This window comes from Microcaecilia unicolor, chromosome 6 (assembly GCF_901765095.1).
Source record: "Microcaecilia unicolor chromosome 6, aMicUni1.1, whole genome shotgun sequence".
Taxonomy (NCBI): domain Eukaryota; kingdom Metazoa; phylum Chordata; class Amphibia; order Gymnophiona; family Siphonopidae; genus Microcaecilia; species Microcaecilia unicolor.
The window spans coordinates 137,161,976-137,189,485 of record NC_044036.1 but is presented as its reverse complement, the minus strand read 5'-3'; the positions used below and the strand labels follow the sequence as shown (position 1 = coordinate 137,189,485).

The following is a 27,510-nucleotide window of genomic DNA, read 5'->3' as shown; positions in this document are numbered from 1 at the left end:
TGCCTATTTTAAGCTCATTATACAAAACACTTAAGCACTTACGTGTTGTTGTTTTTTTTTTTTTAATAAAATACCATCATAAAAGCAGCTAAAATCACAGCTCCAATGTAGCTTTGGAGTTGGTGTAAATGGCTGAGGTACATGAGTACTTATGGATTTTGTAGTCTAGGGTGGGTGGCAGTTCTATGAAGGGGGTGCTTCGATGCAGGAACCCCAATGCAGCGCAGGGAGCATCTGTTCTAAAACAGCGGCTGGGCATGGAGTGGAAGAGTAACCTAATGGTCAGAGCAAAGGGCTAACAACCACAGTACAAACCCTGCTGCTTCTCCTTGAAATCTTGGGCAAATTGCTTAACCCTCTATCGCTTCAGGTACAAAGCTGGATTATAATCACTCAGGGGACAGGAAAATACCTACTGTACCTGAATGTAAGTCACCCTGAGTTACTACTGAAAAAATAAAGGTGTGAACTAAATCCAAATAAACGCATGAAAAAAAAGCCTTTATAATTAATTACCTCTTACATGTTTTTAAAAACTCTCTTACCAACCTCGGCTACTATTAAGCAACATTGATAATGATGTTCCAGCCAATTGAATGTGGTCAGTATTTTGTCCTGTTACAGGAGAAGCTATAAAACCTTTGTCACCCAGCTCTCTTAGATGGCTGTCCTTTTCTACTGGATAATCCTCCTTTAGAAATTCTAAATTGCATTGTAAAGTTTGTGGACTACATCCTAAGCCCTGGTTTGCCATCTATGGGAGTTATAGCTAATGTATATTCCTCAATCAGAAGGTTTAGACCTGACGAAACCTGTTAACTTTAGGCCAATAGATATTTATTTTTGTTTCACAAAACTAACTGAATCTTTAGTTGGGTTGTAATCAGTGAAACACCTGAACCACGATTTAAGTTTACACCTTTTCAGTTCGGGTTTAGAAGCTTACATAAGCACCGAAGCTGTACTTTCAAGCTCTGAAAACAGTGATTAAAAAAGCATTAAAATTTAGGTAACCAGATGGTACTTCTTCAACTCGATATTTTAACTGATTTCAATACAGCTGATTGTTTATCTAAGTGAAAGACAGATTTCAAGTCTGGTTCTTAAATGGTTTACTAATTTTTTGACAAATCAAAGTTATTATGTTTTGAAGAATGTCGAACAGTCCTCTATTGGCAACCATCTTGGAGAACTGACCAGGATTCACCAATTTCCCCAATTCTGTTTAATATTTTATGGGCTCTCTCGGTTCTATGGTTTTAGATAGAGGGGAGCATTTGTATTCTTATGGTAATGACATCTTAGTATTAATCTCAATCTCCAGTGACTAGAGTAATACACTTGCAAAAATTTCAAATTGCATTAAGAAAATTAAAAATCGGGCTTCCACTTATTTATTAAAGCTAAATGCAAATAAAACTAAAGTCTTGCATCTGTAGGATATTTACCAACTGTTATTCTACTAGGACAGGATGAGTCCTTACCAATGGAAACACTACTGGAGTCTTGGGGATTATTTTAATTCATCATTATCATTTGAATCACAGATTAATTATTTAGGAAAGATGTTTTTTAAACTCAAACTCAGATTAGTTCATTCATGCTTTTATAAAGATCATTTTCCTCTGTTGGCACAGAAACTAATACTTTCTCAATTGGATTATTCCAATATGATTTATTATGGGATTATAATTAAATTGCAGAAAAAGCTTCAATTATTGCAAAATACAACAGCCTGCATGATTTTCTGATCTAAAAGTTATGACAGTGTCACCACCGTCAATAAAGCTTTAGTGGCTTCCAGTACAGACTCTCAGCATTTTTACAATCACCTGCCTGATATTTGCAAGGAGTGGCATCTGAACATTTGATTTATTTCTTAGGATATTCATCTTATGTCCACCCCTTTCATTTATTAGATCATGGTTTATCAAAAATGTTCCTTCAAGCAAGGGTAAACATTTTAAATGGACTTTAGAGAGTTCTCTTACCAAGCCACTGGTCATCAACCTCATAATGAAATTGCCAACTTCCTGGCCAATCATAGTGGCTCTCTCTCCATCATATGTCCTCTCCAATATTGTGCACAACCAAAATTTAGTGAATTTTAAATATATCACAATATAAGAATAGTGTCCACAAAATAACGTGTGAAGTTCATCCACTCCAAATTAAAAAAGCTGAACTGTGGGGGGTATAATCCCTTCAAATATTCATATCTTTCTGTTTGTGTTACTGGTAATAATAATAATAAAAGTCCATGAAGACCACAAATCACTTATATGAACCATCTGAAGCAGCAACTACTCAACAGCATTTGAAGAACTGCTTTTGAGGAAGAAGACATTGAAACAGGGTGCTCTGTCAAGCAGTTACCACTTGAGAGGGTTAATGAGTGTTCATGCAACCTAACATGGAAGCGCACTTTAGTAAATCTAGCTCCAATATGCATACAGATAACCCACCAAAAAAAGCCTAATCAAAAATTCAAGAAGTGAATGGATAAATTGTTAAAACATATCATTACTCTGACAGGCACAGTAACAATGCTTTACTAGGCCAGGAAGCCAAAGGAGTGAAAGTGACTAAGTAGTACATGTTATAACACAGCAGACAAGCACAAATGAACAGACTGAGTAAACGAAGTGGTCATTTTGCAACAATCCCTTCTATGCTTCAAAATGTTATACTGCATCCCACAGACACTTACAAACACTAAATACATTCAAATGAATGCACAAAAGTATGTAGGGTGGTTATGATATAATTAATTACCTATTTTTGCTCAGTGTTCAAAAATTGTTTTAGAAATCTAGGATGAAAATAAATATTTGAGTAAAAATGGGTTAAACTCCAGGGAAAAGTACAGTTCTATGAACTTGGTCTGAACACCATAGCCGAGGTCAGCAAGAGACTATTTTCTACTCTCTTACAGTACAGTAGCATTATTGAACATATTTCTGAGAATTATCAAGGAGACAGAGAGGCTTATTTTCAAAGCACTTAGCCTCCCAAAGTTCCATAGAAACCTATGGAACGTAGCCTCCCAAAGTGCTTTGAAAATATGCCTCAGAGTGCATCATCTTTTGTTACATGAACAATATGAGATTTTTGAATTAAAAGCCATCCAACCACCTGGTTTAAATGAATGCATAGAATGAAACAGTATAGCTTGAACCCCGTGTCTTGCCAATAAAGTTGCAGACATTACATTTTGGGTATTTCTGTTCTGCAGGAAACCGAGTTGGCATTCCCCTGATTTGGTCGCTACCTCGACTCCTGTTTGCCTCCAGCTCTTCAAGACCAGGGTTCCTGATGAAGATTACGAAACGGAGCTCTTGGGGTGCTTTTAGCCATCTGCTACTTTTTTACTAACTTTTGGCACTAAGATAAGTACCATTTTGGAAAGGTTATGACTCTTTAGTAGAACACCTGGCATAAGACATATTTTTAGAAATGGAGTCTTTCTTTTTTTATTGGGGACAACACTTTGAGACTTAATTTTGCACTTCTTACACAAGAATTTTGGTTCACTTGGGGATGTATCTGGGCATCAAATGAGAGCCCCATATAGTAGGCTTCTTGTTTCCCTTAGAAGCATTAGGTGCAGGTGTGCCATGGTTTAGATAACAGAGTGACAAAAAATATAAACTTTAGTTTGTATTTTAGAAGTGTTACATCTCCTACTATTTATTTTTTATTTTATTGCATTTGTATCCCACATTTTCCCACCTATTTGCAGGCTCAATGTGGCTTACATAGTATTGTTAACATACAGTGGGGGAAATAAGTATTTGATCCCTTGCTGATTTTGTAAGTTTGCCCACTGACAAAGACATGAGCAGCCCATAATTGAAGGGTAGGTTATTGGTAACAGTGAGAGATAGCACATCACAAATTAAATCCGGAAAATCACATTGTGGAAAGTATATGAATTTATTTGCATTCTGCAGAGGGAAATAAGTATTTGATCCCCCACCAACCAGTAAGAGATCTGGCCCCTACAGACCAGGTAGATGCTCCAAATCAACTCGTTACCTGCATGACAGACAGCTGTCGGCAATGGTCACCTGTATGAAAGACACCTGTCCACAGACTCAGTGAATCAGTCAGACTCTAACCTCTACAAAATGGCCAAGAGCAAGGAGCTGTCTAAGGATGTCAGGGACAAGATCATACACCTGCACAAGGCTGGAATGGGCTACAAAACCATCAGTAAGACGCTGGGTGAGAAGGAGACAACTGTTGGTGCCATAGTAAGAAAATGGAAGAAGTACAAAATGACTGTCAATCGACAAAGATCTGGGGCTCCATGCAAAATCTCACCTCGTGGGGTATCCTTGATCATGAGGAAGGTTAGAAATCAGCCTACAACTACAAGGGGGGAACTTGTCAATGATCTCAAGGCAGCTGGGACCACTGTCACCACGAAAACCATTGGTAACACATTACGACATAATGGATTGCAATCCTGCAGTGCCCGCAAGGTCCCCCTGCTCCGGAAGGCACATGTGACGGCCCGTCTGAAGTTTGCCAGTGAACACCTGGATGATGCCGAGAGTGATTGGGAGAAGGTGCTGTGGTCAGATGAGACAAAAATTGAGCTCTTTGGCATGAACTCAACTCGCCGTGTTTGGAGGAAGAGAAATGCTGCCTATGACCCAAAGAACACCGTCCCCACTGTCAAGCATGGAGGTGGAAATGTTATGTTTTGGGGGTGTTTCTCTGCTAAGGGCACAGGACTACTTCACCGCATCAATGGGAGAATGGATGGGGCCATGTACCGTACAATTCTGAGTGACAACCTCCTTCCCTCCGCCAGGGCCTTAAAAATGGGTCGTGGCTGGGTCTTCCAGCACGACAATGACCCAAAACATACAGCCAAGGCAACAAAGGAGTGGCTCAGGAAGAAGCACATTAGGGTCATGGAGTGGCCTAGCCAGTCACCAGACCTTAATCCCATTGAAAACTTATGGAGGGAGCTGAAGCTGCGAGTTGCCAAGCGACAGCCCAGAACTCTTAATGATTTAGAGATGATCTGCAAAGAGGAGTGGACCAAAATTCCTCCTGACATGTGTGCAAACCTCATCATCAACTACAGAAGACGTCTGACCGCTGTGCTTGCCAACAAGGGTTTTGCCACCAAGTATTAGGTCTTGTTTGCCAGAGGGATCAAATACTTATTTCCCTCTGCAGAATGCAAATAAATTCATATACTTTCCACAATGTGATTTTCCGGATTTAATTTGTGATGTGCTATCTCTCACTGTTACCAATAACCTACCCTTCAATTATGGGCTGCTCATGTCTTTGTCAGTGGGCAAACTTACAAAATCAGCAAGGGATCAAATACTTATTTCCCCCACTGTAGTTGTTCCAGTATATTAGATATAGTTAGTATTGTGTAGAGGATAATTAGGGGAAGAAAGAAGAAGGACGGGATTTATAAGGGTATTTATAGAAGTTGGGCTTTCATAACTGAATGGGTTGGTGAAGTGGATTAGTGGGGCTGTAGGTTCTCATTGTAGGCCTTGTTGAAGAAATATGTCTTCAGAGATTTGCAGAAGATAGTTGTTTCGTCGATTGTTTTCAGGTCTGTGGGTAATGCTCATGTAAGAGAAGGTGGTGGCGGGCATCAGTTTGTATTTTAGTCCTTTACAGCTGGGGAAGTGCAGGTTGAGAAATTTACGAGATGATCTTGTGGCGTTTCTGGGAGTTAGGTCCACGAGGTTTAGCATGTAGGTTGGCGCGTCTGCATGAATGATTTTGTGTACAATCGTGCAGATCTTGAATGCAATGCGTTCCTTAAGTGGGAGTCACTGAAGTTTCTCTCTTAAGGGTTTTGCGCTTTCATATTTAGTTTTTCCATATACGAGTCTGGCGGCTGTATTCTGGGCAGTCTGGAGTTTTTTAATAGTCTGTTCTTTGCAGCCAGCGTACAGTGCGTTGCAATAGTCCAGATGACTTATTACCATTGACTCTACCAAGGTACGGAAGATGTATCTCGGGAAGAAAGGTTTTACTCTTTTGAGTTTCCACATGGAGTAGAACATCTTTTTCGTAGTGTTTTTCACGTGGGCATCAAGAGTGAGGTTTCGATCAATGGTGACTCCAAGAATTTTCAAGTTTTGTGAGACAGGAAGAGAACAGTATGGTGTGGTTATGGTGAAGAAGTTTTTTTGTGTTATATTGTGAGGTAAGTACAAGACATTGTGTTTTTTCTGCATTAAGTTTTAGTTGGAATGCATCTGCCCAGGCGTGCATTATTTGGAGGCTTTGGTTGATCTCGTGATTTCATTTAGATCATGTTTGAACGGGATGTAAATTGTGACGTCATCTGCATATATGTAGGGGTTGAGGGTTTTGATTGGCTAGAAGTTTGGCTAAAGGTATCATCATTAGGTTGAATAAAGTTGGTGAGAGGGGGGATCCTTGGGGTACTCCACATTCAGGTGTCCATGGGAGTGATCTGTCCGCATTCGTTGTTACTTGGTATGATCTTGTGGTCAGGAATTCTTTGAACCATTTGAGAACTGTGCCTCCTATGCCGAAGTATTCTAGTATATGTAAAAGTATTTCATGATAAACCATGTCAAAGGCGCTGAACATGTCAAATTGTAGGAGGAGTATGTTGTTACCAGTTGCAATTGCTTGTTTAAATGAGTTCATTGCAGACACTAGAACTGTTTCGGGGCTGTGATTTGACCGAAATCCTGATTGAGACTCGTGCAGGATTGAGTGTTTATTTAGGTATTCAGTAAGTTGTTTCGTCGCTATGCCTTCCATGAGTTTGGTTATAAGTGGAATAGATGCTACTGGGCAATAGTTGGTTAGGTCCATTGTGCTTTTCTTAGCATCTTTCGGTAGCGGAGTAAGTAGGATGTTTCCTTTATCTGTGGGAAAGAGTCCATTTTGGAATCTGTAATTTACGTGGTTCATGAGGTCTGTTTTGAATTGATTGGGTGCGGATCCTATTAGACTATTAGGGCAGATGTCTAGTTTGCATTGCGATTTGGCGTGTTTTCCGAGCCAATGTGAGATTTCATTTGATGAAAGCATATCAAAGTTGGTCCATGATCGATCTGCTGGGTATTCCCCGGGTTTTGGGTCTAGACATTCAAGGATATTTGTGTAATCCGTTATGTTGGTAGGTATCGTGAGTCGGAGCTTTATGATTTTCTCCTTGAAGTAATTTGCAAGATTGGTTGCTGATGGGGTATCTGTGTTGTTGGAGGTAACTGTATTAGTATTTAGGAGATTATTTACGAGTGAGAAGAGTTTGTGTGTATCCTTGTAGTTTGGTCCTATTTTGGTTTTGTAATACGTCCTTTTAGTTTGTCTGATAGTGTATTTGTATTTTCTTTGTAGTTGTTTCCAGTCTAAGTGTATTTTTGTCTTTTTTCTTGCTCCATGCTCTTTCTAATCTTCTGACCTGTGTTTTTAGTTCTTTCAGTTCTTTGTTAAACCATGGTGTTGAGTTTTTTCTATGTGAGGTTTATTTATTTGTGACATTTATATCCCACATTATCCCAAACAAGTTTGAGTTCAATGTGGCTTACAATAAACAGTAAAGGATACATAACACAGAATAATGCATAAGAAAGTAATTTGTTGTAAGAATCCAATCTTACAATATCATAAACATACTGGGATAGCTATGGATGTTTAACATTTAGAAAATCTATTATGAATGACAAATTGTACATGAAGCAAAGAGAAGGTTAATGGTAAACAGAGTAATAACCAATTCAGGTGATAATTAGTTATTTGAGACATGGTTGTTTCTTTGTGAGGGTTTGTTTGGATAGGAACGATTTGAGGATTTTGCGGAATCTTATTTTGGGTGGGAAGGAGTTCCACCATTTGGCTCCTAGGTAAGTGAAGTCTGCAGAGTGGACAGTTTTGTAGATCACTTTTTTGTAACTTGGGAGGTGTAGTCTGAGATAGTTTCTTGCCTCATATTTAGCGTCTCTTTTAGCTAAGATTATTAATGGTACCATATAGTCTGGAGCTGTGCCATTTAGGATTTGAAGGATAAAGGTACATAATTTGAAGACAATTCTTGCTTTGATGGGAAGCCAGTGTAAATTTGATTAATAAAGGGGAGACACTTTCAAAACGAGAGATTTTGTATATGAACCTTGGTGCAGTGTTTTGAGCTGTTTGGAGTTTTTTGGAAGGAAGACCAGATTCTGTTAGTAGCTAACCCTGTATGTGTGCCTGACTGTTTTTCATAAAAATCTTGATGGTTGATTTTTAATTTGAGTACTTCTTCTCTATGTAACTATTTTTTGTTCGAAAAAAGTAGCCAGTTGCTCTGCTGTTGGGGGGACTCAGTGGTTGTGGTTATTTCTTTTGTGGATAATTCAGATTGAAAAGTTTACTGGTATTAAGGAAATTACCACCAATTATTTTCTATAGTATCGAGTTTTTGCAATTTTGAGCTCATTTTTGTATGTTTTGATGGCAATTTTTAAGTTAAAATTTGTTTTTGTTTGATTTGTCTTTAGCGCATTTTCTTTCCAGTTTTCTACATTGCCTTGTCAAAAGAAGAATAGATTGATTAAACCAAGGTGAAATTTTCTGGGTTGGTTTGGATGTAGATTTGAGGGGAGCTATATTAAAGACATTTTCACATAGGTCATCCCATTTAATCATGAAGTTGTTATTGTCTGCTGGAGAAAGAGCTGGATTGTTCAAGATGGTTGTGGTATATATTTTTTCTCTAGTTTTGTGAGGAGTCGTAGTACTTTTATTTTTCATTGATTTTGTATTTTCCCTCTAATAGAAGGAGAGCTTGAGTTTACTGTGATCTGACCAGGGAGTCTCAGTCCAAGTATAGTTACTTAGATGAAAGTTGTTGCTGTTTGCAAATTTATAGGCTAATAGGTCAAGTAAGTGACCTTTATTGTGAAAGGTATGGCTCAATAGTTGTATGAGTTGCCAGTAGTTGAAAAAGTCAAGTAAATTTTTTGTATTACTGTCATTTTGATTATCTAGGTGTAAACTGATGTCCCCTATTAGTAGGATATTATCATATTTAGTACATATGTTAGATACAAATTCAGTGAAGATATTTTATGTGCTCCCTGGTGGGCGGTGCAGATAGCATCAGACAGAGTGTTGTCGTTGATTTTGCAAGCAATTGTTTTGAGAGTAGGGGAGTTAATATGAGGTATCAGTTCTACTTTGAAAAAGGATTTGTTTATTTGCATATGGGATTTTTCCTTTTCTATTGATTGTGATTTCCCTGTTTGTGGTTTCTTCTTTTTTTAGTCTTTATCTACCGACATTTACTATGTTCTGACCTGGATATCTCAATCCAATTTGTACATCTTTACTAAAATCCACCTCTAAGCATTTAATGCAGGTTTTAATGTGCATAGACAGCGCTGCATAATAACAACAGTAAATGGCAGCAGATAGACCTACATGGTTCATCCAGTATGCCCAACAAGGTGGCCAGAGCCATACTCGATGCTGCATGTTACACTTATTCAAGATTAAACACTGGTATGACCAAAAAACAGGGCAGTTGGCAATTTATCACCATGCCAAACCACACCTACGCAGATCTATATGATGCAATCAAATGATTAAACCAGCAACCCAGCAATATTGCTACTTTAATTTCAACCTTAAGATGTTTCCCCCTCCCCAGTGTTGAACATCTAATGCAGCATCTCAGGTTAGCACATGGGAAAGAGGCAGAGAAATTTACCTCACATTTAACGTGGGTAATATGGCAGATAAAGCAGGTGGCAGTGCAGCTGTACTGTTAAAACATGGAAGCTACTGTTGCTCTGCATTAATACAGGTGCCTTCTCCCAACTACTATGAACATCTACAATTATCATAGAGGTTATGAAGCTACTGTAGGTTAACTTTTGCTGTTAATATACATTGCCTGCAAATAACTTACAAGAAATATGGGCCAACATGCCTTTAAAAGCTGTTGAAGGCAGCCAAACCTGAAATGAACAATTCATTTTTGCTCCATAACATCTCTTTTTATTCTGAACTGTCTTTTGTAATCACAAATTTAGAAGAACAGTGGTTTACATTTTGAACTGTGTGAAAGGCTTTTTTTCCACTTACATCAAGAGGCCTTATGAAATTCAGTGAATCAGAGTGATCACACTCCTTATCCACCCCGTCACTACCTCCAATGTCCCACTAACCAGCAGCTGGTGTATAGAATAAGAATAATTTTTCTACAAGGCTCTGGCCCCATCTGCTGACATCTAACGTTAGACGAATTGGTTACTGCTTAGGAAAACATTGTTAGTTTTAGCGTTTGGAAACTTAGGAAAATCTATAGATATAGATTTAACTCTCCCCAGTGGGAGAAGAATCAGTTAAAAAGCAATATAATATTAATAAACGGCTCATATCTTTCACCAAGAAACATGAATCATAGCTTACTATGGTATCTTCTGGGGGCTAAATGAACCTGCTTTAACACTACTACTTAACTCTGCCTTTAGACACAGAAAGCTCCACAGACAACACCAAACACCCAATTCTATTTATTCTACTATTACTCAAAATTATTTTCTCCTTGTGCAGATACACAACACCCAGTGATTTTAATTGTATTTAATTATCTGTACTATATTACTGCCTTGAGCACTAGTTTGGAAAAACCATTGAAAATGGCATAATTAAGTTTAAATTAAATCATTCAACAGAGTAATAAAAATTTATTTTACATTCAGAAAAATGCAATGAGATCAATACTTACGACCAAGCAATGGAGTTAGGATGAACCCAGTGTGTCAGCTCTAGTGCTATGCAAGTGTCCTGTCTGACGTGACTAGCGGGGCCTGGCTGAGCTGCACAGGCGATGCTTTCAAGATCCGAGGAGGGAAGGCAAGCAACTGAAACTACTCAACCTAACACATACCTACACCGGCAAACTCTTCCAGTACAAGAGAGGCAAGGAAATTTCCTCTTCAAGTACTTCCTTTGGCCCGCGATCAAAGACAGATCCTGTGTCAAGGTGGGATACCATTTTGTGATAGGGATTATAAAGTGGAGAAAAACAGGCAGGACATTCTTTCCATAAAGAAACAGACCACACTTACGTTTTCATGAAGAGGCGGCTCATATCCACAAATGATGTCACTCAAAGGCTCCAAAGCAGTATCTCTACCGAGGTCTGCAAAGCCTAGAGGCATTTGTAGAGCACAGAGAACTTTATGCGCAGCCACCCCTTCTGGCCTCCTCAGACATTTTTTTTTTGGGGGGGGGGGGGGGGGGAATTCAATAAATGGTGCTAAAAGTTAGATACTGATAGCTGGGCACTGAGCTAGTGTTCCATAAAAGCAGAGCTGCGCGCCAAATCCGTTACACAATATTAGCATAAGTCTGCCGTAACACGCCAACCTTTAGGTGAGACCACTTACACCTTGTCTATGGGTGGTGTAAATGCTGGCACCTAAAATCAGAAGTTGAGTGCGTAAATGCATTTATTCTATAAAGTGAGTGCAGGAATAGTTGGAACACCCCCCCCCCCCCCCACACACACACACATTAACATCCCCTTTGCAGTTGCGTGCGAGAGTTAGGTGCTCAGTTTATAGAATAGGGGCATAAGTCAGTTACGTGCACATTTGCTACTTAGTGCCAATTAGTGCTTAACCCCAATTATAGGTACTTATCTACAATTAAGCACCAATATGAACTGCAGATCATTTGATTTCAGTGATGTTTCTGGTTGATTAGGTCTTTAGTTCTTTTACGTTTTAGTTTCTTTTCAGTGTTGGTCACCAACTCCACAGCCCTGCTAATCAACACACTTAAGACATAAATGTATACATAAGCCGTACCTTCCAAAGACAGGACACATCAACCAGTGCCATAGCGAGGGCTAATGGCACCCGGGGCGGGTCGCCGCTGCGCACCCCCCCCTGGGTGCAGCACAGTGCGACCCCCCCCCCCCGGACCGCATTCTTACCTGCGGGAGGGCCGATCCACCCCGAGTGCACGTCACTTGGAGCTGCATCGGCCCCGCTGGTTCCCTGCTCTCTCTGCCCCGGAACAGGAAGTAACCTGTACCGGGGCAGAGAGAGCAGGAAACCAGCGGGGCCGGCACCAGGGGCGGACCGCCCCTCCCGCCCCCCCTTCCTACGCCACTGACATCAACTTTTCATAAGCTATTACTGTATGAAAACTGTTCTGTACTCATATGGTGATGGAAATATGCCACTTAGCCACATGGGTAGGAATACTGAGCAGTACTGCCATGAAAGAACGAGCTAGAGGAGGAAGGCTTTGAAGTGCAAGTACTGCAGCTTCTACCATGGTCAGTTAAGCAACGGGGAAAATCATTTATCTATCAATTTTTATATTCAATTACTGGCTATACAATTGTTTACAAATGCTGCCAAAGTCTACAATAAACACAGGAAAATCAGGAAATACAGAGAGGAAGACATACATGCATCAATCAAAACCAGCCACAAACAGGGCTTTGTACTTCTTACAAAATGCTAAAATAAATATCAATAGCAACCTTCAAAATCAACCAGAAGATAGTTCTAGTTGAGAAGTCCCAGACTCAAGAAAACTCATTTCAAAGTTTCTGCCAACTTAATTCCTGAGGGTGACTGAGAGAAATGAGTGCTCTGTATTATTTATTTATGACATGTATCCCACATTATGCCGAACAAGCTCTGGTAAGACCTCATTTAAAGTAGTTATAAATCTGGAGACCGCGCCTTCAAAAAGATGTAAACAGGATGGTGCTGGTCCAGAGTGTGGCTACTAAAAGGTCAGTGATCTTCGTCATAAGATTTATGGGGACGGCTTTAAAGATCTCAATATGTATACTTTGGAAGAAAGGTAGCAGAGGGGAGATATGATTGAGACAGCAAGTAAGCCTCTTTCAAATAAAAGGAAGCTCTAGAACAAGGGGTCGTAGGATGAAGGTGAAAGGAGATAGATTACTCCGAGGCTAAGAAAATACTACTTTACAGAAAGAATGGTGGATGGGTGAAGCAGCCTCCGGCTAAGAAAATACTACTTTACAGAAAGAATGGTGGATGGGTGAAGCAGCCTCCTAGAGGAGGTTTTAGAGACAAGAACTGTATGTGAATTACAGAAAGCACAGACAAGCACATAGAATCTCTTTAAAGGAAGGGACTGCACAACTTAGAAATTGCCATGGATGGGCACACTGGATAGGCCATATGGTCTATATCATCATTTTCTATGTTTTGGCAGTAAAGATTTTCAAAATTCCAAATTAGAATGAATCAAAGCTCTCTGTAATGCTTTTTTTTCCTTTACATTAAATATTTAGAGAACAATTTTCAAAGTTAACCAGTGCATTTAGATTTTAGCAAAGCCTTTGACACGGTTCTGCATAGATGGCTAATAAATAAACTGAGTGCCCTCGGTATGGACCCTAAAGTGACTGGGTTTGGAACTGGATGAGCGGAAGGCAAAAGAAGGTATTAGTAAATGGAGCTCATTCTGGGGGAAAGGACGTCACCAGTGGTTTGTCACAAGGTTCGGCTCTTGGGCCACTTTTTTTTTTTAAACATTTTAAGCAATATTGCTGAAGGGCTGTCTGGTAAGGTTTGCCTCTTTGTGGATGATACGAAAATCTTCAATAGGGTAGACACCCCTGATGGTGTGGATAACATGAGAAAGGACTAGAGGAATGGTCTAGAATTTGGCAGCTAAGATTAAATGCTAAACAAATGCAGAGCCATACATTTGAGCTGCAAAAACCTGAGGGAATGGTACAGTTTAGGGGGCGAAGAACTTTTATGCACGAAAAAGGAGCGGGACTTAGGTGTGATTGTATGTGATGATCTTAAGGTGGCCAAACAAGTAGAAAAGGTGACAGCAAAAGCTAGAAGGAAAGATGATTGGGTGCATAGGGAGAGGAATGGCCAGTAGAAAAAAGGAGGTGATGATGCCCCTGTATAAGACTCTGGCGAGACCTCATTTAGAATACTATGTACAATTCTGAAGACCTCACCTTCAACAAGATATAAACAGGATGGAGTTGGTCCAGAGGGCGGCTACTAAAATGGTCAGTGGTCTTTGTCATAAAGCGTATGGGGACAGATTTAAAGATCTCAACATGTATTCTTTGGAAGAAAGGCAGGAGAGGGGAGATATGTGCATTCTGTCTTAAATTTCTACTGAAATTTCGCCTGCACTAAAGCAGGAACAAAGATCTCAGGGACGCTGTACCTATAGCTATTTTCACAGGGAAAGCACAGTCTCTTCAGGAAATGAATGCAATGCATTTGACTTCTTGCAGAAAGGAATAAACAAATCTTTTTAAAGTACACCAGGATGTCTGGTGTTGTTAAATTTGTAAACAAACCAATTGCAATAAATTATTTAAAGTTTAGTGAGTTTAAGTACAGTGTCTGATGTCCACGTTGTGAAGAAAAATATTTACCGTCATTCAAAGAACCATAAAATGGAGTTTCCTGTTGTGAAATTAGCACTCTGGCTTCTGAAATCAGAGACCAGAAGAAAAAAAAACACTATACAAATTTTACAGGTACCTACTTTAGGGCTTTTTGTTCCTTTGTGACTTCAAACATGGTATTGCTCTCGTGACAGTCTGGAGCTACATGCAGTCCAAGAAATTAAAGCTACAAAAAGAGATAATATATACATAGCTTTTGTGGGCTTTTGAAATATTGAATGCAACTCAGCAGGGGAGGAATTAATGCCAGAATAAGTTCTATTTACATTTATTTTATTTTTAAGTCACAATTTGGAATATTTATACAATAGAGACTTGAGGATTTTCAAACATGGTGCAGGCAGAAAGAAAGCAGCTGCCCAGTTTCAGTGGCATGCCACAAGTTTACTTTGTTCCACAACAATTAAGTGATTCTGCACCTGCCAGATTTATGGCTTTGGCACAGATAACAACAGAACATGAATGATCCATTGCGAGGGAAGAAGGACAACTGGAAGGCTGATTTCAGCAGAAAGAATAACGAGTCAGTAAAATGCCAATTTTCAAACGGTTTAGGCACCTAACTTAATCTTGCCCCTTTGAAAATTGACTAGGGTCAAGCTCCTAAATTCAGGCTCTTAAAAGTAGGTGGAGAAGCTATTTCTTCACCTCCAGAAAAGATACCTGGCCTCTGAATTTCTTCATCCCCAAAGCACAATTTGGCATTTATATTTATGTATGATTTTTTTTATAGCCAGCCTTTATCCAAGGCAGGTAACAAACCAACATGCATAATCTAAAACAAAAAAGCAGACTTGGTTTAAAGCATAGTTGTCTTGTCTTTAACCATATTTCTAATCTTTTAAATCATCCTTCATTTTATTTACCTCTTGCAATTTAGGGGCCGTTTACTGAGGCACGCAAGCATTTTTAGCACACGCCAATGCTAGACACACCCATATAATCCTGTGGGTGCCTCTAGCATTAGGGAAGGGAAATGGGACAATATACCGCCTTTCTGAGGTTTTTGCAACTACATTCAAAGTGGTTTACATATATTCAGGTACTTATTTTGTACCAGGGGCAATAGAGGGTTAAGTGACTTGCCCAGAGTCACAAGGAGCTGCAGTGGGAATTAAACTCAGTTCCCCAGGTAACCACTAGGCTACTCCTCCACTCCACTCTAGCGCGCACTAAAAACTGTAACGCACCTATAGTACAGCTTAGTAAACAGGACCCTTAATGTCATCAGTCAGTAGGCATACTTTTCCTTCTAGCCCTTCCCCAAAGTTACTTACGAGTACAATAAAGAGAACTAGGAACTTCGCTTTCTCTTGACCAGAGAATACAACTCTCTGAGTTTGGTTGCGCAATACTTTCTCACCCAGTTAATTTTTGATTCAATTCCCGGGACTGGATAACTTGCTTACCAGTATCTTATGTGAAACTATGTCAAAGACTGAAATTCACACAGGCTGCATTTGCTGCACCTCCTTGATCCTACTACTTTGGTCATAGCCTTTCATCAAAGAATTCAGATTTTGTTTGGATTTTCCCTTGGTGAAACCACAGTCTATAATCACTAACGTCAAGGTAATGTACTATTGAACCCTTCAATAGTGTAGGACCAGTCTTATATTACAAGTACAATAAGCAGGTAACCATATAGCTCACTACTGAAGATTTGTTTTTTGTTTTTTTAATCTCCAACACTAAATTGTTATGACTTCCACAAGTTTGTCTTTGTCACTGTGATAAAGCGAAGATACATACCTGTAGCAGGTATACTCTGAGGACAGCAGGCTGATTGTTCTCACATGTGGGTCGGTGTCCACGGCGGGCCAGAAAATGGCAAATTTTTCCACAGCAAAATTATATATATATTACTGTTCCTTAGGATCAGCTATTCAGAGATATAACTGAATGCCACCCTCACTTTTCTCACTTAAATTCTAGGATATAAAAGTATAATTGTCACACTATTTTTCTACAGCAGCAACATCACACTATTCTTGAAAGGATTAGCTTAGAAAATGTATGATACCGTGTGTGTGCACTGTTACCGAGTGGATAAACACTTGCCTACATTCAGTGATTAAAAGCTAGGGCAGACACAAAAAGATGGAGAAGTGTAGAAGAAAATAGTATGTACCTCAAACTTCCAAGTCTCTATGTAGCCATGACAAACAATGCTCAGAGCAAACTGGCCATATTTAGCACATAAATAGCTGTCCTATCTTTGTGGCCTAGCCTATGGCCATGCGCTAGCTGGTTTAAAACAAAAAGCAGAAATTCAATGCCAAAGCCCACCCAGGGCCTAGCATTGAATTTCTGGATTTAGCGACAGTGGCGGACAAAAAGAAAAAGAAAACACGCAGTCCACCGCCAGCTGACTATGGAAAACTTCTCTCGAGCTAAAATCTTTGGTTTGTTAATTTTCCAAGAGTAGCCAGTACTCGGCCTGAAACTGCTTTTGATAAATATGCGAGAGGAAGTGCTGAACTTAGCTGAAGTAGAGAACGCTGGGGTTTTGGCTGTGCGCTAGTGCCGACACAGCCCAGTCACTTTGAATGGGCTGTGTCGGAAATGCCACGCGGCTTAGCAAACAGACTCCTAAGTGTTTTTATATCCCAGCATCATCTTTACAAGGTTAAGAAGTTCTAGAAGATTCATTGGTTTCTGAGGATAGTTTGATATATCCCTCTTCTAAGAAAACAATTGGAAATATCAAGAACTTGGATTATTTCATTCTTATTGTAGTCCGAAAAGGAGTGGAGTTTTGAATCTGTTCTTTAAATTTAGAGCCACTAGATTTCATGGTTCTCAGATTCGAGTATTCCCAGATTTAGCTAAGGTTACTCAGAAAGGACGACAGCAATTTTTATTATTGCAGCCTAGGGTTGAACTACCCTTGCAGATATACAATATGAAATTTGTTTTCTTTGATCCAGCTCAATTAATGTTTTTTTTTGTCAGATAAATCTCCTGTGGATAGAACAGAGGGTGGTTCCCTCTGATAATGCACTTACAGCTTAGCAGCCTTATTGATAACTAATTCATCTGTTCAAGCAGCGTTGCCCAATAGCTTTTTCCTTTAGTATCTTTTCTGTATAGAAAAGTGTTTCCTTTATTTCCTGTGTTATGTCTCCACTTCCAATGTCTGGACTTTAGTTTCAGAATGAATATGTAATAACTTTTCTTATGATCCATCCGTAGGCATTCTCGGGGGCAGACTTGTGATGGACATGCGTTTTTATAAAACGTGTCTACGCATGCATGGAGTACACATATATATATTCACACTTTCTTCAGAGAGAAACTGTGCACTATTTGGTCTAGTTCTAAGAATCTATTGTATAAAGGTGACCTATTAAAACTCAACATAAAAGGGTCACTTCTTAACTAAAACTGCAAGTCAAGAATTGTGATGGTACTCAAAAAATATATATTACTTCAAGCAAGTACTCTTTATCTTAAAGAGGAAAAGGCCTCGAGAAACCCCTTGACAGCTAAACAAGTCAAACTGGGGTTGGACTTCCTCATCATCGGTCCAAAAAGCTCTATATACAGACTTTAAATTGGCTAAAGAGTATTTGAACAAACATAGCTCAAAGATAGTCTCTGTGCTCCCTTGTTGATCAAGACCGTGATCAACGTCGGCAAGCGTTTCGAATTCGTGGTTTCTTCTTCAGGATCACTGGACAAATTTCCGCTCGATCCTAATGGCGGATATCACAGAGATCCTCTTTAAGATAAAGAGTACTTGCTTGAAGTAATAAATATTTTTTGAGTACCTTCACAATTCTTGACTTTCAACCTTCATCAGTAAACTTCTGGAATAAAATAGCACCATATTCACACCATAACATTATAAAACAAGAATCAGTCCTGTCCCTGAACTAAGTTAATTGTTCTCTCTGGGGAGTTGTTGAGGTATTTATACCTTGCTTTCATTTGTTAATAAATGAGAAGACTGAAGGGTTTTTTATAAATACAAAAACTAATCACAACTCTGCCTGGTCATAATTTTTATGCTTCTCTTTCTTTGAATGTTGATGATTTTATTGTGGTGTGTTATCAGCCTTGTACTGGTCCACCAGCTAAGTAGAATATAAATGCCATATTAAATTAAATTGAACATACTGCACAGAAAGCTGTGCAAAGACTAAAAGTTCAAGCTGTTCTGTGTCCAGTGTCATCTTATCCACAAAACTGAGCTGTAAGAGAACAGCAAAATTACACATGATCACAGGCCCTTGTATTAGAGACAAAGTTAAGGGTCTGATCCAGTTTTCAGAGTTAGTATTTGAGGAGTTAATTAAATAGCACTGGCCAAGCTACCGATTTCCAGCAAGGAGAGGTAGAATATGCCAACAAGGATCATATTAAAGCCACCAAAGCTTTAAGCGTGGTAACGTATGTTTTATATTAGCAATGCTCACTTAGTTAAGCTGTTTCTCCTCCCCCATTCCCCGACTCCATACCCTGCTCCTTCGTGCCTCCCAAATAATAACTTCTCTCTCCTGCCTGGGTCTTAAAACCAGCTTCTGAACTCCTGACCTTGCTCCAGTGAGACATTCAGCCAGCTAGAGTACATTAACCAAAGCCTCTAGCTAGCCAGAGAAATTCTGAACATCAATTCTCAAAGCACAAAAGTTCTGATGACCTTGAAAACTTCTGATCCTTTCACAAAGGCCCTTTCAAAGCATGAAGGACCTAAGCCCGAAACTGGGCTTAAAAATGGCAAAGGAAATTTTTTTTACATTGTGATTAGTATAAAATTTTAATTTAAACTTTACATGACCCTTATGCAATTTAAAAAGCTTCGGCATCCCAGCTTTCTGAGAGCTATTTTCACAGCACAGATACTATTGCTGGGTGCCATTTCCAATTAAACCAAAAACATACATTGTGCAGCTGAGGCACAGTCAATTCAGAAAAGGCGCAAAACCAGAGCTTAGAATGGCACACCTCGGGACGTACTCAGGCATCCTGCAGTAAATGCCAAATGTAAAAGTAATCTTTTAGCATGTGCACTTTTTTTTTTTGAGGGGGCGTGTCTGTAGACAGAGAGTGGCAGTTCCTGCTCTAATCAGACAGCATGCGGTAACGTACCTGTGCTAACTGGTTAGCGAAGGAATAGCACCTGAACCCTCACCACCTAAAAAATAGGTAGCAGGAAGTGCCCATGCACTAATTTTTTTTTTAATGGCAACATTAGCGCATGGCCATTAATAAAGAAAACAGAAAAAGCCCATTTTTACTGCTGTGGCAAATATGGCCTTGGTGCGTAAGGCACTTATCTGATGTTTTCATTGCTTAACGTTCAGAGTTGGAAAAGTAGAATATTACATAATAGATAAAGGCCTGTACGGTCCATCCAGTCAGCCCAACAAGAAAAACTCATAGCATAAGGTATGATGTGATACTTCATATGTATACCTGATCTTAATTTGTCCTTGCCATTTTCAGGGCATAGACCGTAGAACTCTGCCCAACTCTGTCCTTGTTCTTCAATTTCAATACCCAATTTCTTAGCCGCAGGATCCTGCCCCATGCAACTTGCAAGGGGCAAACCACACCTGATCTATTCAATTATACTATTGAATCTGTATTTGTTCACCCCGGAGTCTGTAACCACCTCTGTAAGCCACATTGAGCCTACAAATAGGTGGTAAAGTGTGGGATACAAATGTAACAAATAAATAAATAAAACCCACAGAAGGACACACCAAGGTCATTTTTTGCTGCAGCTTAGTAAAAGGACCCTTAAGTTACCTTGGGCAGTTAGAGAGGTTTTATAGTTACAAGGTGTTAACTTTTGGCCTGGGATTGGAAGCATGAAATCTTTGTGATTCCTGAATCTTACTATTGTTTGGGATTCTGCTGCCAGGTACTTGTGACCTGGCCTGGCCACTGTTGGAAACAAGATACTGGGTTAGATGGACCATTTGGTCTGACCTAGTATGGGTCTTTTTAAGTTCATGCCCCTCAAGTGCTTAAGAATGAATTCAATGAAGCCAGTAGAAACCTACTAGCCATTTCCTAGATTTCACTGTTATTCATACTTTGATTCATGCATTTGTCATAACACATATTGACTACTGCAATTCTATTTTTTCCAGGGTTCCCTGTTATATCCTTCATCGGTTGCAATACATAGTTCCGCTGCTCGTTTCCTTTGCCATACGAAGCATTTCATTCACATTACCCCTCTCTTCATTCAATTACATCAGCTTCCAGTTAAGTTCAGAAGTTGCTTTAAGATTCTCTGTTTAGTTCACAGGGTGTTTCATCAAGGTCAGCCTCTATCTTTCGACCATCACAATTCCATATACTCCTTTGCGGTCTCTCCGTTCTCTCGATTCTAATAGATTAGTTCTTCATTCACCAAAAATTGCACACTATGAAACTACTCGTCATTTGGCTTATTTTTTCTTGGCCCCTTTTCTTTGGAATAATTTGCCTCCTCATCTCCGTATGGAAATCCTTTTTGTTAAATTTAAAGAACTCCTGAAAGCCCTTTTTTTTTTTTGAGCTCCAATATACTTGAACACAGTTGACCTGTCAACCACCCACTATGTGGAATGAGTTTTAATTTTTATTGTTTCTAATCTTGATGTGAATTTTATTTTTACTTTTGGTTTGATTGTTATATGATTGCCTTCTCTTCCTATTTTGATAATGGCATTCTTTTCACGTACTTTATTTTGATTTTGTTATTGTAAACCGCTTAGACCCAATCTTTTTGGAAATTTGGCGGGTTATCTAATTTTTGATAAACATATGGCTATTTTTATGTTCTAAATAAAGGTCACATGGACATCGTCTCTGTAATACAAATCAAACCACTCAGTATTATATTCTGGAAATAGCTACCAGTCACTGAACCCAGTAATATTCTGCTCCTACACAATATGATTCTATCCTTCGTTTTATCAATAACCGTCAGTGCTAATACAAAAGTATAATGTAAAAACAGAATAGACATGCTCAAGATGATACAATATTTACATTTTAGGGACTAACTACTCACCTCCGTGTTTCTTCCATTATTTGAAAGCCCTCTGTATTCACAATACAAAAGCTTATGAACTTGGTTTTATGCTGTTATAACATATTGTTTTGTACCAAGAGGTATTTCAGTTAAATGATAACCTCTTAAGAGTGACGCAGGGGGCAGCAGCGTTCACGGCCAGAGACAAAAGGTCTGCGTGTGCCACCCTCTATGATGCACATTTTCTGTTGTCACGGAGGAGGAATGCAGTTGCAGATACTCCAACAGCACATGGCTATGAAGGATCAGTAGCATAAGTACATAAGTAATGCCATACTGGGAAAAGACCAAGGGTCCATCGAGCCCAGCATCCTGTCCACGACAGCGGCCAATCCAGGCCAAGGGCACCTGGCAAGCTTCCCAAACGTACAAACATTCTATACATGTTATTCCTGGAATTTTGGAGTTTTCCAAGTCCGTTTAGTAGCGGTTTATGGACTTGTCCTTTAGGAAACCGTCCAACCCCTTTTTAAACTCTGCTAAGCTAACCGCCTTCACCACTTTCTCCGGCAATGAATTCCAGAGTTTAATTACACGTTGGGTGAAGAAAAATTTTCTCCGATTTGTTTTAAATTTACTACACTGTAGTTTCATCGCATGCCCCCTAGTCCTAGTATTTTTGGAAAGCGTGAACAGACGCTTCACATCCACCTGTTCCACTACATTACCAGAGCTCTTAATGTTTATGAAGCTGCTGCTGCCTAATACTATAAAGGAGTCATATCGAGGAAGAAGGCTTGAAGGGAGGTGCTGGACTGAGAGGGGATGGGGGGAAAAAATGAGACAAGATGACATGGCAGGGAGTGAATCTGTTCTGCTCCTATTCCCCTACATTACAGCTATGCTGAAACTGGGGTGTAACGGGGTTGCAAGCCATTCTCTTGAGGAAACAATTGCCACCCCATAGTGACACCTAAGAGTGCTGTGTACATCTAATACCACTACTGAAATAATTAGAAGTAGGAGCAAGAGAAGAAGAGTAGAGGAGTGGCCTAGTGGTTAGAGCACCACTCTTGCAATCCATAGGTGGCCAGTTCAAATCCCACTGCTGCTCCTTGTGATCTTGGGCAAGTCACTTAACCCTCCATTGCCTCAGGTACAAAGCGAGATTGTGAGCCCTCCTGGGACAGAGAAATATCCAGTGTACCTGAATGTAACTCACCTTGAGCTACTACTGAAAAAGGTGTGAGCAAAATGGAAATAAAATAAATAAAAATCAAAGAATAAAATGAACATCAGGAGACAGAGTCATTTAATAGGAAAGAGAACAATATGCACAGGGCAGATGAGGGCAGTGTGTTAAGTTTGTTAAAAAAATAACTGGAGGTCATTAATACAATCATATTTACACTATTACATAAAAACCCAAAGGAGGAAAAGTGGCAAGCACAGTAATTCGTCTATTCAGGGTAGCTTTATCTCCAGACAATTAGGCTCCTGACCAAGAAGCCACAGTCTAACATACCCTCAATTTAAATTAAAATATAGAATTATCCCTATTGGAATCACAAAGAGGCATATTTTCAAAGCACTTAGCCTTCCAAAGTTCCATAGAAACCTATAGAACTCTGGAAGGCTACGTGCTTTGAAAATATGCCTCAAAGTGACCAACCAATTTGACTTTGGGAGATAGTTCATTTCCCCGTAAAGAAAAACAAAAATGCCCTATGTAATTAGCTGGAGTTGATTAATAAACTTAAATAACCGCATAATTCCAAAGAGTAATTATACTGCTTCTAATACTCCCATCAGCAATCTTCAGTTCAGGCTCTAAACTCCTAACTTCCAATACTGAGCAACAGACTCCAGAGAGGCCTGTAACAGCCTAACCAGAGAACTGTGCTGTCTTTCAAAGTCAGACTGGATTTCTCGGAGTCTCTTTGCAAAACATTGTTTTTACCTTTTGGTTAACCAGGGCCAGATGGCAACTCACACACACAAGAGAGTATGAGGCACATATGTACAGGGCTGATCCTTCCTGCTTCGATCAGCGAAAGTCCCAGCACTCCAGAATGTCACTGTTTATTTTTAAATGCAATGTCCCTCCTTCCTGCAGGTTCAAGCGGTCAGAGATGTCAAAGTGCATTAGTGAAACGGGAAAATGATGTCATTTCATTTGGTGAGAAGAATCCTTGGATTTAAAAGTAAGCAGTTAATTACAGCACAGCCCCTTGCCTGGTGGGCACTAGGGTTTCCAATCTGAGGGAGGCCACAGAATGTCATTGACCTAAACATATTGTGAAACATGCTTTCTCAGTACTCTCCAGATGAGAGAGATTAAGCTCTCCCAGGTACTACAGCTCATCAGCAACCAGTGAAGTCTCATATTCAAACTAAAGCATGCTGCCTTGCCATACCTATTAGGTCAAAACAAATTATTTTATCCAAGAGTTCAAACACATCATGCAGTGTCCTTTTATTTATGAGCAACAGTGCTCCCTACTCACAGCAAAATTCAGCCAAGAGGAAACCTAATTGCTACCACTTTCAGCATGAAGATCAACCAGGATCTTTTTTTTCTAACAGATAAAAACCTCACAATCCAACAAGGCAGCCAGAGCTGTATTATTATTATGGCTGCAGCATAATCGCATTCATTAACACATGATTAAACCAATAATCCAACAATTTTGCTACGTACAACATTTTACTTTTTAATTTCAGCCTTAACATGTCTTCTCTTCCCCCACTGAGACACAGAGCACCTGCACTCAGAACATATGATATGAATGCAATATAAAATACTCATACTTGATGCTGATTTGTCTTGGCCATGTACAGGCCACAAACCATAGAATGGCCTAACTTCCCAACTGCTGGAGCTGCCGTTAAAGCCCACTCCAGCCAATCCTGACCTGTCATGCCATTTTCGGACCACAGAATTCAGCCAATCCTGACCTGTCTCGCCATTTTCGGACCACAGAATTCAGCCAATCCTGACCTGTCTCGCCATTTTCGGACCATAAAATTCAGCCAATCCTGACCTGTCTCGCCATTTTCGGACCATAGAATTCAGCCAATCCTGACCTGTCTCGCCATTTTCGGACCATAGAATTCAGCCAATCCTGACCTGTCTCGCCATTTTCAGACCATAGAATTCAGCCAATCCTGACCTATCTTGTCATTTTCAGACCACAGAATTCTGTGTCTGGAGTTGTCATCTAAGCATCATTCCTGTCTACGTTTATCTGTTTGTTTCAATTCCATCCTCTTTCTATACAGGGATCCTTTGTGTTTACCCCGTGCATTTTTGAATTTCATTACTGTTTTTGCCCCCCCCCCCCCCCCCCCCACCTCCACCAGGAAAGTATTCCAGGTAAACCCCACCCTACCCAATAAAACAGATTTCACTTTACAGCAGCAGTGGCTTCCTATTATTAACAGAGAACTTTTTCTGTACATTCACCAGCTTTTGTTTTTTTTAATTGTAAGAACAACACTGCCATTCATTTGTTGATTTTATTTTATTTATTGTTTGCAGATGACGACTCATCACAAATACAAATTTAAGTGCTGCTTTTAGTTTATTGACGCATTGCTTGTGCGTGATGACCAGCAGTGACAGAAATGAATGCTACCTTGTTCTGTGCAGTTTAACAAGATTTCTAATAAACTCACTTGAGGATCTAGAGAAGCCAAAGGGGTCAATTCTATAACAGCAGCCTGGCACCAAGATCCATTACAGAATACTAACATATATTGGCATTGGCGAAATCAAGTTTAGGCACAACATCTTACGCCATATTAACAGCAGGTGTAAGCTGACGAACCTACATGCACTGACTGATGCAAGTAATTTATAGTATTCTATACACGCTCACAGCCTGCCCATACTCCACTCACATATGCGCATCTGAGTTTATTTCACATTTCCTACTCTGCCCTCGTGTGCCTTACAATCTAAAATTACAGAGATGAGTTAGAGAGAAAGCAAAAGAGGGAGAAAAATACAACCTGGAGAGGAGGTAAGGAAGGATGGAGGGAGTGAACTACAAAATTCATGACAAGAAAGAGGGTGGAAAGAGAACACAAGGGAGAGGGGTGCTCTGCAAGAATCAGGGCTCAGCACGGACAGAGAAGCCAAAAACAGAAAAGGCATTAACCAAAAGTGTTGGTAAAAAGGAAAGTTTTATGGTCAATGAGGTTTGAAGTCTGAGGGAGCTTGGAAGAGCGTTCCAGAGTATTGAGCCTTGGGCCAAAAAAAAAAAAAGTGTTTGGTGTGTTCGTGGATAATCATGGGTGAAAGATCTAAGTCAGGATTTTGAAGACCAAGAACAGAAGTCTATAAGTTATACGGTAGGAAAGTAGCAACCAGACAGGGAGTGAAATGATCGTATTTCCTTATTTTGTGAATTAACCGGATTACAGCATTTTGAATTATTTGGAAACTTCGGAGTTCCTTTAGTCTGAGGGCCTTTTAACTGGGTGAGTGGCCATCTAGTACACACAGGGGCCTGTCAATTAATGGTGCCTTTGACGCGAGTATGTGGGCTTGTACCTCTAAGCTTCAGCTCACACAATTGCCCTGAAAGCCTCAAAGAGGTCTACCCCTGGTATTTTCACCCTATAAAGGGGGCAAATTTATAAATGGTGCCAAAAATCAGCACTCAGCGCTGTTGTACAATGGGCGCTCTGGGATGAGCATTCTTTATAGAATAGCGCTGTGCTGACTTCCACACTCCACTTTGGGTGCAAGTACTCACACCAGTTGAAACCTGGTATAAATATCCTAGAAGCGGATCCCCGCTATTTTTTTTAACAGTGTGTGTATTTTTTGGGAATGCTCCTCCCATGGATATGCTCCCTTTTGAACTAGGCACCAACTGTTAAAGAATAGAGTGCAGCCAGATAAGCATGCAAATCATAGCGTCAGTTAAGGGCTTGTTATCTGCAATAATTAGGTCATTGCAGCCCATTAACTAACTACTGGGTGCAGATCTGGGATTCAGGGGAAAACTACTAATTATCCCCACTGTTCTTAAAACAAAGGATGAACAGCTGCATAGGCCAATGACACCATATAATAGTCCAAAACACAGAAACAAAAAAAGGGGGCAGGCCAACGTGGTTCCCAAGCAAGTGGTTTTAAGGAAGGATGGAAACTAAAATGACTCAAAAAAATGCGTTTCCGCACCACTTGCGCCTCTCCTTCAGGAGTCAATTTGTTCTGCAAGAGCAAATGAACATACATTCATAAGATAAAATATATAAAACAACATTAAGAACAACAAAATGGGCTGTTTAGGTAAAAAAAAAAAAAAATAATAGTCATTTTAGTTGCCATCCTTCAAGAAAATCACTTGCTTGGGAACCACATTGGTCTGCCCCCTTTTTTGTTTGCGTTTCGGACTGTTACTAGGCGGACACTTCTGCTCTCTTTTTTTGTTCCGACACCGTATACTACAAATGCACAAAAATAAGTGAAGGTCCCAAAAAACCACAAGGCAAACGATCTGCAAAATCCAATATGGAAAAGAAAGCCAGCAGATCAATGTCACAACAAAAAGATTTTATTGAAGATACCGTGTATGAACAAATCGCCCGACACAGGCCGTGTTTCGCCCACCTAGGGCTGCGTCAGGGGCTAATTTGAAACCTTCGTAAAGGGGCAAATATGGTGCATAAAAGTCAAGAAAAAAACAGCTAAAACGGGAATCCTGTGGTCTCTAGTATACACAAATGGACACACCATTATTGAAGCTTCAATACAGTAACTCTGTTTTGAGTTCGCAGTCAAGTCACATACAGAGGTACTTTCATAAACTCTGACCCTTTCCTCCCAAATTAAAGACCTTTTTTTCTTTTTACCTAAACCGTGGCAATGAACGGGAAGAAACATACTCTGCTTTCCCCTCAAGCACTACCACCGACTTCACTAGAACCTCAAGATTTATCCTGCTTTGCATTTCTGACAACACTCGCTGCTCTCCTAAGCATGATGGAGAAAAGCATCTGCAGACATGCAGTTCAAATGAGTCACACAAAGGTTTTTGACTCTATACTAAACTTCTTGAAC

At 39.8% G+C, this 27,510-nt stretch overlaps 1 protein-coding gene across 1 annotated transcript in view; it reads right to left on the bottom strand.

Moving 5' to 3' along the window:
- The window catches only part of EEFSEC (eukaryotic elongation factor, selenocysteine-tRNA specific), a 214,031-nt gene that overhangs the window by 128,402 nt on the left and 58,119 nt on the right, over positions 1-27,510 (bottom strand).